This window comes from Botryllus schlosseri, chromosome 13 (genome assembly GCF_051294905.1).
Source record: "Botryllus schlosseri isolate E-star chromosome 13, Bs_hap1, whole genome shotgun sequence".
Lineage (NCBI taxonomy): Eukaryota > Metazoa > Chordata > Ascidiacea > Stolidobranchia > Styelidae > Botryllus > Botryllus schlosseri.
In genome coordinates, this window is record NC_137248.1 from 20,908,531 (window position 1) to 20,924,074 (window position 15,544).

General features: G+C 39.8%; 1 long non-coding RNA gene across 1 annotated transcript; it reads left to right on the forward strand.

The window, feature by feature from the left end:
* The first annotated feature begins 5,329 nt into the window (after positions 1-5,329).
* On the forward strand, positions 5,330-8,730 carry LOC145453539 (uncharacterized). Its single transcript, XR_013919812.1, has 2 exons — positions 5,330-5,422; positions 7,247-8,730. It is a non-coding gene; the product is annotated as an uncharacterized LOC145453539 (long non-coding RNA).
* The last annotated feature ends 6,814 nt before the right edge of the window (positions 8,731-15,544 follow it).

Genomic DNA, 15,544 nt, shown 5'->3' on the forward strand with positions numbered 1-15,544 from the left:
TAGTGAGTCACGTTTTAACGCCTAGACGCGCAGCAATTCGTCAGCCCCCCCCCACCCCCCACCCCCAAAATAGTAAACTTGGGTTTTGGGCACCCATAGGGTGATAAACCTATCCCTATCACCTTGTTCGCTTTTGCCACGAAACTAGCTGTACTGTTAAGTGAGCCAGTGCGAAGCGCGGAAATTTTCGGTAATTCATGATAAAAATCGGTCAATAGGATCGGGAATTGCATATATATTGCTATCAGTTGCTTGTCCTCGCTGCTCACGTAATCGGATTTACCGGTAGAGCTGAGTGAGGTGTCTTGGAAACTGTAGGGCCCATTAGTATGATTCCGTAACATGTTATTTCGTGACCTCCTGTCTGCTAGATCAAAAAATATAGAATCGCCCAAACGTGGGCTTATCAACTAAGAGACGCAAGTAGTTAGTATGATCGGTCGTGAGCGGCTATGGGTTCTTATGGGTGCGGTCGCACATCGTATGGAAAACTCGTGGTGGCACATCGTACTTTTGGACCCCCCCTCTCGGTCGCACATCGTAATGTATTCTTATGGATACGCTCGCATGTCGTACTTTCAGGTATAGGTGTATCTCTCGCATATCGTATTGAAAACTCGTGTTGGCACATCGTACTTTTAGGTATAGGCATCTGTCACACGTCGTACTTTCGCATGTCGTACTTTCGTGTATAGGCTGTGGTGGTGATTCACAATGTGTTCTTATGGGTGCGTCGGCATATCGTACTTTCGGGTATAGGCATCTCTCGACTGGTGTTGAATATGTATCAAGTAAATAGTCACGTGATTGACTCTTCGTTAATGTGTATATCCCAAATTATTATATATGACCGATTCGAGGGAATCCCAACGTTTACGGTGAGTGCAACAATGATATATCGTTATTCTTATGGACGCGGCGGTGATTCGTACTTTCGGGTATAGACCGCGGCGACACGGTAGCTGATATAGACGCAACATGATAACGTTAGAGGTATAGGGATCGCTCACACGAAGACACCGTAGTTTAGTCGTGACAAATGACCGATCGTGTTCTAAGTCTTTCGTCGGTATTGATTCCTACGTAACCTGAATAGTACTTACCGATCGGATTATTCGCACCTTGTATACCGCTGTCTCGCACCTACAGAATAGTCTGCTGTTCACAACCACAACAAGAATCACAAGTATACACATTATACATTCATTTATTACTCTGAAATCAAACTCTTCACAAAAGCACGCACAATCGTATCATTAACTTTTTTATCATCACCAAAATTATTCAAGTATTCCTTGGCTGAAAATCCTTGAGCTCTTTTCATCAAGAATGCTATAGCATGATCTCCACACACATCTGAAGTTTTACTCTGTAACTGTTTCCCAGTCACGGAAAATTCATCCGGCTCCAGGAATTCGATTATCTGAGGTTTTAGCGGTCCGAAACCTAGCGAATCATGAAAATGAGTATCGTCATCTCTGTATATACTCACCCAGTGAGACCCAGGCAAACTCGACTCGTCGTAATTAATGGTGATAGTGAATTTTCCGCTAATTGGTTTCTTTGGTAACTGATCTATCGGATAAGTCCCTAGATATAGACTTTGTGTGTCAGGGTGGTTATAGAGAATATCATTGATCTCAGACGTATTCATATTTCGACGACTTGTCTTTTTTGATTCAACTGTAGAAGATGTTGAAACTCCTTCAAACATAACAAGGTTACGGAGTTTGGTAAAGGCTTCGATGTAGTCAAAACCAGATGCACAGTTCCTGTCTTATGAAGTTGATAACATCCCAAACTATTATCAGGCGTCAAATCAAACACAAAAAGAGTGTACCCATTGACATAATCTTTGCGAGAAATATTTAAAGGTGCCTCGGATTCCCAGCGACCTGTCTGAGAGAATAGTGTCATATAACCTTCGTGTCCGCCATGTTTATCAAAATCGAAATGAAATTCGCGTCCGTTAATTTGACGCCCGTCCACACTTAACGAAAGATTTTGAACATCAAAGTGTTCAAAGTTGAATGGATTTTTGGCTCGAACACCGTTAAATGTCCTGGTCTCGACTAAACCAATTACGATCTTCTTTGGCATGGTAACGCTAACTAACTCTCTATCAATTTTCGACAAGCCCGCCGCGAATGTATGAGTCGACATTTGTAAGCGTATCCAGGGATACTTTGCAGTATTCTTCTGTAGTACAGACCTGTGTGCTAAGCTTACACTTTCAGCGATCTTCATCTGTTTGACATACACTTCCATTTCGAGTAAAACAATTTGTACATCCTCCACATCACCGAGCAGACAGAAATTATCTTCGTTACGTGTAAACTTTAATTTCATGTCGACATTATCCAACATACATCTAGCTAGACTGTTCAAAAAGACCCATTCGAATTTTTCCGATCAACTCTAGCGGGGTGCTGTTTTTTGTAAGGTCTTTTCGTTTAACATATCCAGTATTCGCTGCACCAAGAACATCCATAGAACCAGCGACATCTTTATAAAAACCTTGTCCTTGCACAAAACTCTCCGAGGCGCCGTGGGTCGGCAGAAATGGCGACTGCGCACGGTGAATCTGACTTGATCGCCATATAATTTACAGGGATTATATGCTGGTATATTGAATAGTTAATGGTACATTCTCTTTCGTACTTTTCTTTCGAGCATGTAATAAACTTTACAATTTTACAATTACAATTTTTGCATCTCATAATGTTTTACCGATGTTATATAGCTAAGTGATGTTACCCCGCTGAATACCACTCAACGATTAAGTGGCGAGATAGCGCAGTGGTATAATCCGCGGCTGCAACACCAATGGGTGCGGGTTCGAGTCCGACCGAGGTCGACTTCCGAATTCCGAAATCTAAGTGTTGGAGGTTTACCTAGGCTCCTCCTCGCCACCTCATCCGCGTCAGCGGTGTCTTACAAAAAGCCTAGAGGTGGGCCGTGCTATAAGTCGGCAGTTACGGAAAATACAAAGAATATCGGCCTGGTGTAAATGACCATAGTAGTCGATAAACACCATGAATACCCAAAAACAAACCACTCAACGATTGACGAGCTTTCCTCGTGCGTCGCGCCATGCGTGAAGTGAATGAGATCATTAGCCTTTTTCATCGATATGCGCAGTGGCGCATTGCGCAGCGAGCCCAGTTCACGTGATTCAAATTTTCGTCTGGGAAGTTTGAACTGTGATTCTGTGAAGTGAATTGTTGTCAGCGGCGAGAAGCATTTTCGACATTTGCTGTGTGCCACTTAGCTCAGTGATTACTTAACCATAACCACTGGTTGTAGCAGTGTAGTCAGTCAATGATAATGATACGGTTATAGTCAGAAGTGGCGTATGTGCACAACGAAAATGCGCTTGGTTATTCAATCCCTATAGTAGGCTATTAAAGAGCTATATGACGGATGTTCGGTAGGTAGATAGGTTTAGAGTTGATACTGTTATAGTACGTCCTTTTATTGTAACCAAACCTGATTTCTTGATCAACATAAGGTAAGAGTTACTGTTCTGTGATTTATGACTGGAAATGGATTGGAACGTAACATTTGACTGGCCGCAAGCTATCAGAATTTTTGAATTAGACCCGTAACCCAAATTGAGTGATAGACATCCATACTCAAGAGTCGTGATTGCTGGTATTTCAATCATGATATTAATGCTTGGCTTCCAAATTGTATTATTGAAGTACCGATATTCAATTCTACCCAGCGCTATGGTTTGAGTATTGCAATGCTAACTTGGATAGCTCGGCATCGGATGCGGGGAAAAGACGACGGATACGAAGATCTACCAAATATGATTCCGATTCAAGGTCTGATTCGGGTGGTCACGAGAAGATTCAAAGAAAAGGCACATGTTCCACTGATACCAGTGATACTTATCTTGCTGAAGCTCGGGCGAAACAGTTCGAAAAGAAATCTCAGCATCTTGAAGAAAAGTGAAGGAAGAAATCTGCCAGTAATGTCATGATTTTACGGACAGTGCATCACCAATTTACCAAATGCAGGTTAGAGCTTAATTCCTCCATGTGGTATCAAAACAGCAAGAAATATGCAGTTATGACCGTTTGATTTGTAAAAAAAATTATTTAAGTCTTATATATAGTCTAGAAAGCTGAGCTGGGTATACCGTATGTAAGTTATGAATTATTTGAAATTTTTTATGCTCAGCTCATGCAATGATGACTGTAGAAACTTCCAATTTGATAACTCAGCGTTAATGTTAGAGCTGGCGACCAGAATGAACAATTTAATTAGACGGGTCTCAATCGAAATCTACTTTCGCACTGACTCCGAAAAGTGAAATTAAAATCTGGTCCGGGCACTGGAACGCCCCGGAAATCGCCCTCGAAGGGCCAAAGTCGGTATTGTTTCTATCAATGGTAACGTCGGTAGACAAGACATGACCGTTCAATGTCTCGTACTGATTGTGACATCATTGGGCGCCTTGGCGAAGTCGCTTGCCGTGTTCCCCGTGATTCTCAGAGTATAGCGCGTCGTATCAATGGCTGTAGCGCAAATAAGTCGTAATGTGAATAGTTTGTGTATTTTATGCGTCGTCGTGCATTCAAAAATTTGGATAAGTATAAATTATAGCACAAAAGCCTAAACATATATCGTAGAATTTACTATCAACGCGTATTTCTTGGTACGCAACGGGCCGATCTACAAAACAGTTTGTTCCATTCGGCACGGCGGTTCATGAATATCATTGTAATATATATTCAGCACGACTTCGCCAAGGCGTTCAATCATGTCACAATCAGTTCTAGACATTTGATTTGTCATTGTCTACTGCCTCTACCTATGTTAGAAACAATGCAGATTTTAAAAGCAATTTTCAGGGGGTTTTAGTGCCCGTACCAGATTTTAATTTATATTTTCGGAATCAGTGCGAAAGTAGCTTTATATTGAGACCTGTTTTATTAAATTTTGCGCTCTGTTCGCCAGCTATAAGATTACCATTATTTGACTGCGTTTAATCATCCCACGCCCGTTATTGCGTGTTTGAGTTGCCACTGACTGTTATTTATCTGTTCAGATACGTTGTCTCAGCAAGTAGCCCTTCCTAGAGAGAGTCGTCTAGGTTCATTCAGCTGGGAATTTCCTACTGGAAATGGTGAGTATATGGTATATTTAATTGATTAGCGCTGAGTTTCCCAATAGAGTGGCAACTGACTAAGTTGGGCAGAACTGGGAAGAAAGCTCTGTGTGCACTGAGTTTATACAATATATTATATATCGTGGGTTGAACTAGTTGTCGTCTCTATAAATTGTTTACTATAATCTTCCTGTTTAGGTGCTTGTTGCAATTCCTACGACTGTTCCGGAAAAGGACTACGAGATTGAAGTCAGATCGGTGTTGCGCCATGCACCATCCAAAAACAGAAATCAGCAATACGAGGTAGATGCAATATTGATTGTCTAAATATTGCGCAGAGGGGATAATGGTTATATTGCATAACCATACTCATAGGAGCCGACTTCTATTTCTACATAGGGTGACCAGATGAAACAAGGGAGGGGTTTGAAATTTCTTCAAATTTACCAAGTTAGCATCATTTATTACGGTTAAGTACATGCAACTTCTGATGTTTCAGTATTAGCGCGAATCAATTACGTTCGTTCGCGTCTGTGTGTGGCCAATTGCGCAGATTAAGGTTTATTCAATTTGACGCTGTCAGTCTTAAGCCAGTATAACATAACAATCAAATAAGTAGAGATAGCAGGCAAATCATATGATGCCTGTAGCAGACGCTATAGTTTAGGCCAGCGATGTTATCACATGCGCCAGTCCTGCTGTAGACTCGATAGTTCAGGCTGGTAACGATGTCAGGCATAGCCTGGCGCACGTGATATTTCATGCCAGCGATTATAGCGTGCATGCGGACGCGCTAAATGGTTTGAAATTCGATCCGCGATATGGTTGAGCTCGAGTCCGTCCAGCAATGAAGTTTATTGTATTGGAAAATAGAAGGTTCCCGTTCGAACTAATCGAATAAATTCAGAATTTACGCCACAGAAAACCTCGTGTTGCATCACTATTTGACAACGTAATTCAACGCCGTGCACTGCACAATGCGCAGTATTATCAACGAATCAAACACCGACAAGTGACATCGAGGAAATCCGAGTGTATAAACCAGACAAGAATTAGTTGCCTACAGATGATAGCAGACGAAAAATCACGCATCCGAGGCCTACGATACGAATATTGTAGGCCTCGCCTGGCGCATCTAATCAGTAATTCACCAACTTGAATACAGCACAATGGGTCGGAACCTAGTCTGACAACATGACAAATGCATGTCGAAATCCCGCGTTACAATTTATTGGGGCGTTTCAAGCATTAGTTTGTCGCCGCCTACGAAGCTGCGTATTCAATTATTTGCGTGTGTATCGGTTAATGGTAAATAGTTGGCATTTACGCGATATCACGGACTTGCTCATTGATAGCGCTGATGTCGTATCGAAATGACTGGACAATAGAGATATACGAAAATTTGAAATCGCAGACGGCGGGCGTTTCAGCATATTGAATGGGGTGCCACCCCGTAACTCGGCGCCTATGGCCATGACCATACTCATATATTTACCCTTGTTTTACCTATGTGTCAGTTTATTTTTTCATTTTCGTGGTCGTTAATATTAGTGTGAAAAGTAGTTTATTTGCAAAGTATATCACCATCATTTGAACGTGTCTATTAGTTATTTCAATGAAGTCTACTAATTTCCAGCTAATCCGTGTCATATCTTTTATTCGTCAACTGGCGATGTCTTCATCCAAACTCTACCATAGGCCCCTGTAAAGATGGAAATGAGTGGGAAAAAGCATCCCTACATCTTAGGAATTTTTGATCATGTCGGAGTGGTGAAATTTTCCACCGTAAATTAATACTATTATTTGAAAAATGATGGAAATTTCTAATTGGATGACCTCAGCATCTGCGAATTGAAATGAGTCCAATTTTTTGTGCAGGGTATTTTAGGTAACCTAATGATTTGCCAGCTAAGCCAATCAAATTTGAAAAAAGTTTTTTTGGAACATCCCTAGTGTCCACTGTTCCATAATGATCATAAATTTTAATATTCATGATTTGTGCGTTTATGCATAGTATGCTGTACTTTGTCAGTGTTTGAATGAATTTTGCAAGGCGTTCGGAATTGGTAGAATTTTGAAGGATCGTTTCATGTTCGCTTGTAATGATTTTCTTGCTAATTATTTTAGGACAAGAATGCAGAACAAGTCCATATCCTGTCTCAGTCTTACGCAGACAAGGAAGAGGATGCAGTATCAAGTCATTTCCCTCATACCAACTTTTGACCTCGTTGCAAGTTGAACCTGTATGAAGATTGAAGATATTTCCAGCTAGAGAGATTGTTGGTTGCAAGTGTGCATTGCTCGCTGTGGAATTTTTTACAAGTTACAGTGGAATCTGCTGATTATTATTTTCATCCGCTCTAGACACGGTATATACGATCAAAAAGGGATGAAAGTGAGTCATCCTTGCTGCTCAAGTAAAGGTGGATCTGAAATTGTGACTACTTGAGTACTTTCCAAAAGTAGAACGAGTCGCACACTTGCAGGTTACTGCAGTTGGTAGAGGCCGCTTTCAAAATTGCAGGATGTACGCGAAAAATATATAATGCCACTCCAATTATAGTGCGATTTCTAAATTGCATTCACTATTTACTACATTATAGGGGCTATCTAACTGGTTATGTCTGAAAAACCTAAGTAGAAGTAGTAAAAAAACATGCAGTACAAGTAGGCGAAACCTGAGTAGAAGTGCTTTATTTGTTATACTGCACCTTGCTCAATGTGTGACAGATCTGCAAATAGAGGATGTCGTAACGAGCAATTGACCAGAATAAAACATCCTGTTTTTTTTGTATCGTTGTTCGTATTACCTCTTCACCTTCAAAACTTGCCATCTTAATTCTTAAATATCAACGTCGGATATTTCCCTAGTGTGCAACGGTGCATGTCTTTTTACTGTCATTGAAGAACTTCAACCTGCCACTTTGAATTTTTTTTCCTATGGTATTTTCATATAGTGAACGTAATTTTTCAACTTGGTTTGACAGTTGTTGCTTCGACTCGATGCTGTGCTTTTTTTACTGCACTGCAATTTTGAATGTATCGCTATGTCTTGTTGGCATAATGATTTTCAAAACTTGCCAGCCTCTGTTTTTCTGATACATTTGTGTATGTGCAATGCAGTGCGTGTCTTATTTTATTCTCATAGGCAGAATTCTAGGTAATTGCTTCGACCTATCATAATTTTTCAACACTTGTCCGTGTGTCGTATTCTGTAATCCTTCCAGTGTGCATGCTTCTTCACCTTGATTGATTGACAATTATTGTTGCTTCGACTCAATGCTGTGCTTTACTTTGCTGCAGTTTTTATTATTGCCTAGAATGATTTTCAAAACTTGCCAACCGCTGGTATTTCTGATAAGTTGTGTATGTGTGGTATTCTGTAATCCTCCCAGTGTACATACTTCGTAGTCATCATATTTTTAGCCTGATTGATTAATTGATCGACTGCTTGTGATATTTTTGAGTCCACCTGTTGCTTTATTGTATGTCTTGAACTTGAGTGAGTGATTGATTTTGACGTGATTTAGAGCCGTTGTTAATTTTACTCGTTGCTGCTTAGTTTTTATTGTTGACAATTCGATAATATAAGCTTTTTGCCTGAAAATCAATCTTGTGTAAGTGTATTTGTGCGTCGCCTAACCTGTGGTGAGGAAATATGCAGGTCCAGGAGCTTGCTAGTATTCAGAGGGTTGATCATTGAATAGTCTATGGATATCGGTCCCAACCGGACTTTGTCCCTACAGTGGCCAGGAAGTGACTCAGAAATGACTTGATGGATCGTCAGTGGTCACCCACTGGATAACACCAGGAGTCGACATGCTCGGTGCAACCGGATGACACTAGGATGAATCTGGGCCAAATGACAAGTTATCCGACGGATATCCGCTTGCCGTAATGTGTTTGCTGGGTAATAACTAGCTCGTGCTCCAATGTCGTTCGATATCTCACAGCACGCAAGAATCGCGATCTATCGTTGTGATTATCAAGAAGTCAATCATAAATATCGATTTGTAGGACTATATTGATAAGATCCATCATTGGTTCGATCGCATGCTTTGAAGATGAGGGCTTTTCCCGTAAATGTACACACGACTCACGAATTATGTACGCCCGAGATACTGTGACTTCACAAATTGGTTGAATTAAGGTGGGTATTCGCTACAAACAACACCGATCGCGGTCGGCTTTTTTGATTATTCATGATTACTAATAACTAGCTCGTGCTACAATGGCGTTTGATATTTCACAGCACGCATGAATCGCGATCTATCGGTGTGATTATCAAGTAGTCAATCATAAATATCGATTTTTAGGACTATATTGATATGATCCATCATTGGTTCGATCGCATGCTTTGAAGATGAGGGCTTTTCCCGTAAATGTACACACGACTCACGAATTATGTACGCCCAAGATACTGTGACTTCACAAATTGGTTGAATTAGGTGGGTATTCGCTACAAACAACGCCGATCGCGATCGGCTTTTTTAATTATTCATGATAACTAATAACTAGCTCGCGTGCTCTAATGTCGCTTGATATTTCACAGCACGCAAGAATCGCGATCTATCGGTGTGATTATCAAGTAGTCAATCATAAATATCGATTTTTAGGACTATATTGATATGATCCATCATTGGTTCGATCGCATGCTTTGAAGATGAGGGCTTTTCCCGTAAATGTACACACGACTCACGAATTATGTACGCCCAAGATAATGTGACTTCAAATATTGGTTGAATTAGGTGGGTATTCGCTACAAAAAACGCCGATCGCGTTCGGCTTTTCTGATTATTCATGATAACTAATAACTAGCTCGTGCTCCAATGTCGTTCGATATTTCACAGCACGCAAGAATCGCGATCTATCGTGATTATCAAGAAGTCAATCATAAATATCGATTTGTAGGACTATATTGATAAGATCCATCATTGGTTCGATCGCACGCCTTGAAGATGAGGGCTTGTCCCGTAAATGTACACACGACTCACGAATTATGTACGCCCAGTATACTATGACTTCAAAAATTGGTGAATTAAGGTGGGTATTCGCTACAAACAACGCCGATCGCGGTCGGCTTTTTTGATTATTCATGATAACTAATAACTAGCTCGTGCTCCAATGTCGCTTCATATTTCACCGCACGCACGAATCGCGATCTATCGGTGTGATTATCAAGAAGTCAATCATAAATATCGATTTTTAGGACTATATTGATAAGATCCATCATTGGTTCGATCGCATGCCTTGAAGATGAGGGCTTGTCCCGTAAATGTACACACGAATCACGAATTATTTACGTCCAAGATACTGTGACTTCACAAATTGGTTGAATTAAGGTGGGTATTCGCTACAAACAACGCCGATCGCGGTCGGCTTTTTTGATTTTTCATGATAACCAATAACTAGATCGTGCTCCACTTTCGTTCGATATTTCACAGCACGCAAGAATCGTGATCTATCGTTTTGATTATCAAGAAGTCAATCATAAATATGGATTTTTAGGACTATATTGATAAGATCCATCATTGGTTCGATCGCAGGCCTTGAAGATGAGGGCTTGTCCCGTAAATGTACACACGACTCACGAGTTATGTACGCCCAAGATACTGTGCCTTCATAAATTGGTTGAATTAAGGTGGGTATTCGCTACAAACAACGCCTATCGCGTTCGGCTTTTTTGATTATTCATGATAACTATAACTAGCTCGCGTGCTTTAATGTCGCTTGATATTTCACAGCACGCAAGAATCGCGATCTATCGTTGTGATTATCAAGAAGTCAATCATACATATGGATTTTTATAACTATATTGATAAGATTGTGGTGCAGAATAAAATTGAGCAAAGGAGGCAGTCTGCAACACTGCAATATGGAACAGTTTCGACGACTTTTCAACCACACGGATACTGTATCGGGTGAATGCAAATCACTTTGCAAAGTACATGAAACGTCTCTGAGCGAAGTTGACGACACCGTTGCAGGTGTATCGAGATCTGTGAGCAACATCTGTGAAAAATTGTCAATTCCAGATACAATAACTGCAACTCCGTCGAAGGCACTGGCCCGACTCCACGTTTGTAATAAATATGCGAGAATATATTGGCTATGGAAACAAATTTTTCGAAGAAGCCACAAGATGATGAGGACAATTTCAATGAACAAGAACAACATGTCTATGACATGCTACAGTGACAAGCAAATGAAATCAATGCGGAGTTTGATCATAAGCGTGATCAACTGAGGAATATGTATGCAGAGATGAAGACTCATTTGAATGTGTCTTGCATAGAATAACACATCAACGGCAAATGTGGAATTATGTCTACCTCGTTACATACTGAAATAACGCTGTTGCATTTACATATTAAATTAAAACAACAAATAGTGTTTTAGTAAAATTGGGATATGTGATGTGCAATTCAAATGATACACTTTAATCTTTTTAATAATTTAATCATTACGCTGTATTGAAACTATCCCATATGTAGTGATATGATATTGTGCAATTTGTCTAATAGTAATTTAACTTGTAGGCCTATATGCCCTTTTTCCTATTCTTTGCTCGTTGTTCTATGACCTCTTACAAATTTTCCATGATTAATGCAATGCACTGCACTGTTTGCATGATTCAAAATGAGAGAGTATTATAATAACTGATGCTAATAGGCCGTAATATCTTCATAATCTTATGTATTAGTTATAAGTCAATTAATTACGGAGTTAAACGCAGAGTAACACTGCTGATGCATTTTTGCATCCCTAAACAGCTTACGATCTTCATCTTTTTATTTGATATTTGCAATGGTGCTGAAAGTAGTCAGTGTTGATGCTTAAGTATAGTAGTGTGATCTAAGATTATCAATTTCTACTCGATTACAAGTAAAACTGCCTCATCCCATGATACAGCGGCTATTTCGCCCTTTGTTGTGACAATTTCACTCATAAAAATTATGCAAACATATCCCCGACTACTATAGTTTACAGAATTCCAATTTGCTTAAAGTAGCCAACTGAGTAGTTGTGGCATAAAAACCTGTTTCTCTTAATGTGTAGGTAATGTAACAACATAACCACTCGAGTTAGTATTACCAGTAGGCAAAACCGACTTGAATATTCTGAAGAAGTGTAACTATTTCCCATTTCATCACAGACCACTCCTGGTTATTTGCGATGCATTTCCATACTATGAAATGGTTGACTTCACAAATTGGTTGAATCAAAGTGGGTATTCGCTACAAACAACGCCGATCGCGGTCGGCTTTTTTGATTATTCATGATAACTAATAACTAGCTCGCGTGCTCTAATGTCGCTTGATATTTCACAGCACGCAAGAATCGCGATCTATCGGTGTGATTATCAAGAAGTCAATCCTAAATATCGATTTGTAGGACTATATTGATATGATCCATCATTGGTTCGATCGCATGCTTTGAAGATGAGGGCTTGTCCCGTAAATGTACACACGACTCACGAGTTATGTACGCCCAAGATACTGTGACTTAACAAATTGATTGAATTAAGGTGGGTATTCGCTACAAACAACGCCGATCGCGTTCGGCTTTTTTGATTATTCCTGATTACTAATAACTAGCTCGTGCTACAATGGCGTTTGATATTTCACAGCACGCAAGAATGGCGATCTATCGTTGTGATTATCAAGAAGTCAATCATAAATATCGATTTTTAGGATGATATTGATAAGATCCATCATCGGTTCGATCGCATGCCTTGAAGATGAGGGCTTGTCCCGTAAATGTACACACGACTCACAAATTATGTACGCCCAGGATACTATGACTTCACAAATTGGTGTATTAAGGTGGGTATTCGCTACAAACAACGCCGATCGCGGTCGGCTTTTTTGATTATTCATGATAACTAATAACTAGCTCGTGCTCCAATGTCGCTTCATATTTCACCACACGCACGAATCGCGATCTGTCGGTGTGATTATCAAGAAGTCAATCATAAATATCGATTTTTAGGACTATATTGATAAGATCCATCATTGGTTCGATCGCATGCCTTGAAGATGAGGGCTTGTCCCGTAAAAGTACACACGAATCACGAATTATGTACGCCCAAGATACTGTGACTTAACAAATTGGTTGAATTAAGGTGGGTATTCGCTACAACCAACGCCGATCGCGTCCGGCTTTTTTGATTTTTCATGATAACCAATAACTAGATCGTGCTCCACTTTCGTTCGATATTTCACAGCACGCAAAAATCGCAATATATCGTTTTGATTATCAAGAAGTCAATCATAAATATGGTTTTTAGGACTATATTGATAAGATCCATCATTGGTTCGATCGCAGGCCTTGAAGATGAGGGCTTGTCCCGTAAATGTACACACGACTCACGAATTATGTACGCCCAAGATATTATGACTTCACAAATTGGTTGAATTAAGGTGGGTATTCGCTACAAACAACGCCGATCGCGTTCGGCATTTTTGATTATTCATGATAACTAATAACTAGCTCGCGTGCTCTAATGTCGCTTGATATTTCACAGCACGCAAGAATCGCGATCTATCGGTGTGATTATCAAGTAGTCAATCATAAATATCGATTTTTAGGACTATATTGATATGATCCGTCATTGGTTCGATCGCATGCTTTGAAGATGAGGGCTTTTCCCGTAAATGTACACACGAATCACGAATTATGTACGCCCAAGATACTGTGACTTCACAAATTGGTTGAATTAAGGTGGGTATTCGCTACAAACAACGCCGATCGCGGTCGGCTTTTTTGATTTTTCATGATAACCAATAACTAGATCGTGCTCCACTTTCGTTCGATATTTCACAGCACGCAAGAATCGTGATCTATCGTTTTGATTATCAAGAAGTCAATCATAAATATGGATTTTTAGGACTATATTGATAAGATCCATCATTGGTTCGATCGCAGGCCTTGAAGATGAGGGCTTGTCCCGTAAATGTACACACGACTCACGAGTTATGTACGCCCAAGATACTGTGCCTTCATAAATTGGTTGAATTAAGGTGGGTATTCGCTACAAACAACGCCGATCGCGTTCGGCTTTTTTGATTATTCATGATAACTATAACTAGCTCGCGTGCTTTAATGTCGCTTGATATTTCACAGCACGCAAGAATCGCGATCTATCGTTGTGATTATCAAGAAGTCAATCATACATATGGATTTTTATAACTATATTGATAAGATGGTGGTGCAGAATAAAATTGAGCAAAGGAGGCAGTCTGCAACACTGCAATATGGAACAGTTTCGACGACTTTTCAACCACACGGATACTGTATCGGGTGAATGCAAATCACTTTGCAAAGTACATGAAACGTCTCTGAGCGAAGTTGACGACACCGTTGCAGGTGTATCGAGATCTGTGAGCAACATCTGTGAAAAATTGTCAATTCCAGATACAATAACTGCAACTCCGTCGAAGGCACTGGCCCGACTCCACGTTTGTAATAAATATGCGAGAATATATTGGCTATGGAAACAAATTTTTCGAAGAAGCCACAAGATGATGAGGACAATTTCAATGAACAAGAACAACATGTCTATGACATGCTACAGTGACAAGCAAATGAAATCAATGCGGAGTTTGATCATAAGCGTGATCAACTGAGGAATATGTATGCAGAGATGAAGACTCATTTGAATGTGTCTTGCATAGAATAACACATCAACGGCAAATGTGGAATTATGTCTACCTCGTTACATACTGAAATAACGCTGTTGCATTTACATATTAAATTAAAACAACAAATAGTGTTTTAGTAAAATTGGGATATGTGATGTGCAATTCAAATGATACACTTTAATCTTTTTAATAATTTAATCATTACGCTGTATTGAAACTATCCCATATGTAGTGATATGATATTGTGCAATTTGTCTAATAGTAATTTAACTTGTAGGCCTATATGCCCTTTTTCCTATTCTTTGCTCGTTGTTCTATGACCTCTTACGAATTTTCCATGATTAATGCAATGCACTGCACTGTTTGCATGATTCAAAATGAGAGAGTATTATAATAACTGATGCTAATAGGCCGTAATATCTTCATAATCTTATGTATTAGTTATAAGTCAATTAATTACGGAGTTAAACGCAGAGTAACACTGCTGATGCATTTTTGCATCCCTAAACAGCTTACGATCTTCATCTTTTTATTTGATATTTGCAATGGTGCTGAAAGTAGTCAGTGTTGATGCTTAAGTATAGTAGTGTGATCTAAGATTATCAATTTCTACTCGATTACAAGTAAAACTGCCTCATCCCATGATACAGCGGCTATTTCGCCCTTTGTTGTGACAATTTCACTCATAAAAATTATGCAAACATATCCCCGACTACTATAGTTTACAGAATTCCAATTTGCTTAAAGTAGCCAACTGAGTAGTTGTGGCATAAAAACCTGT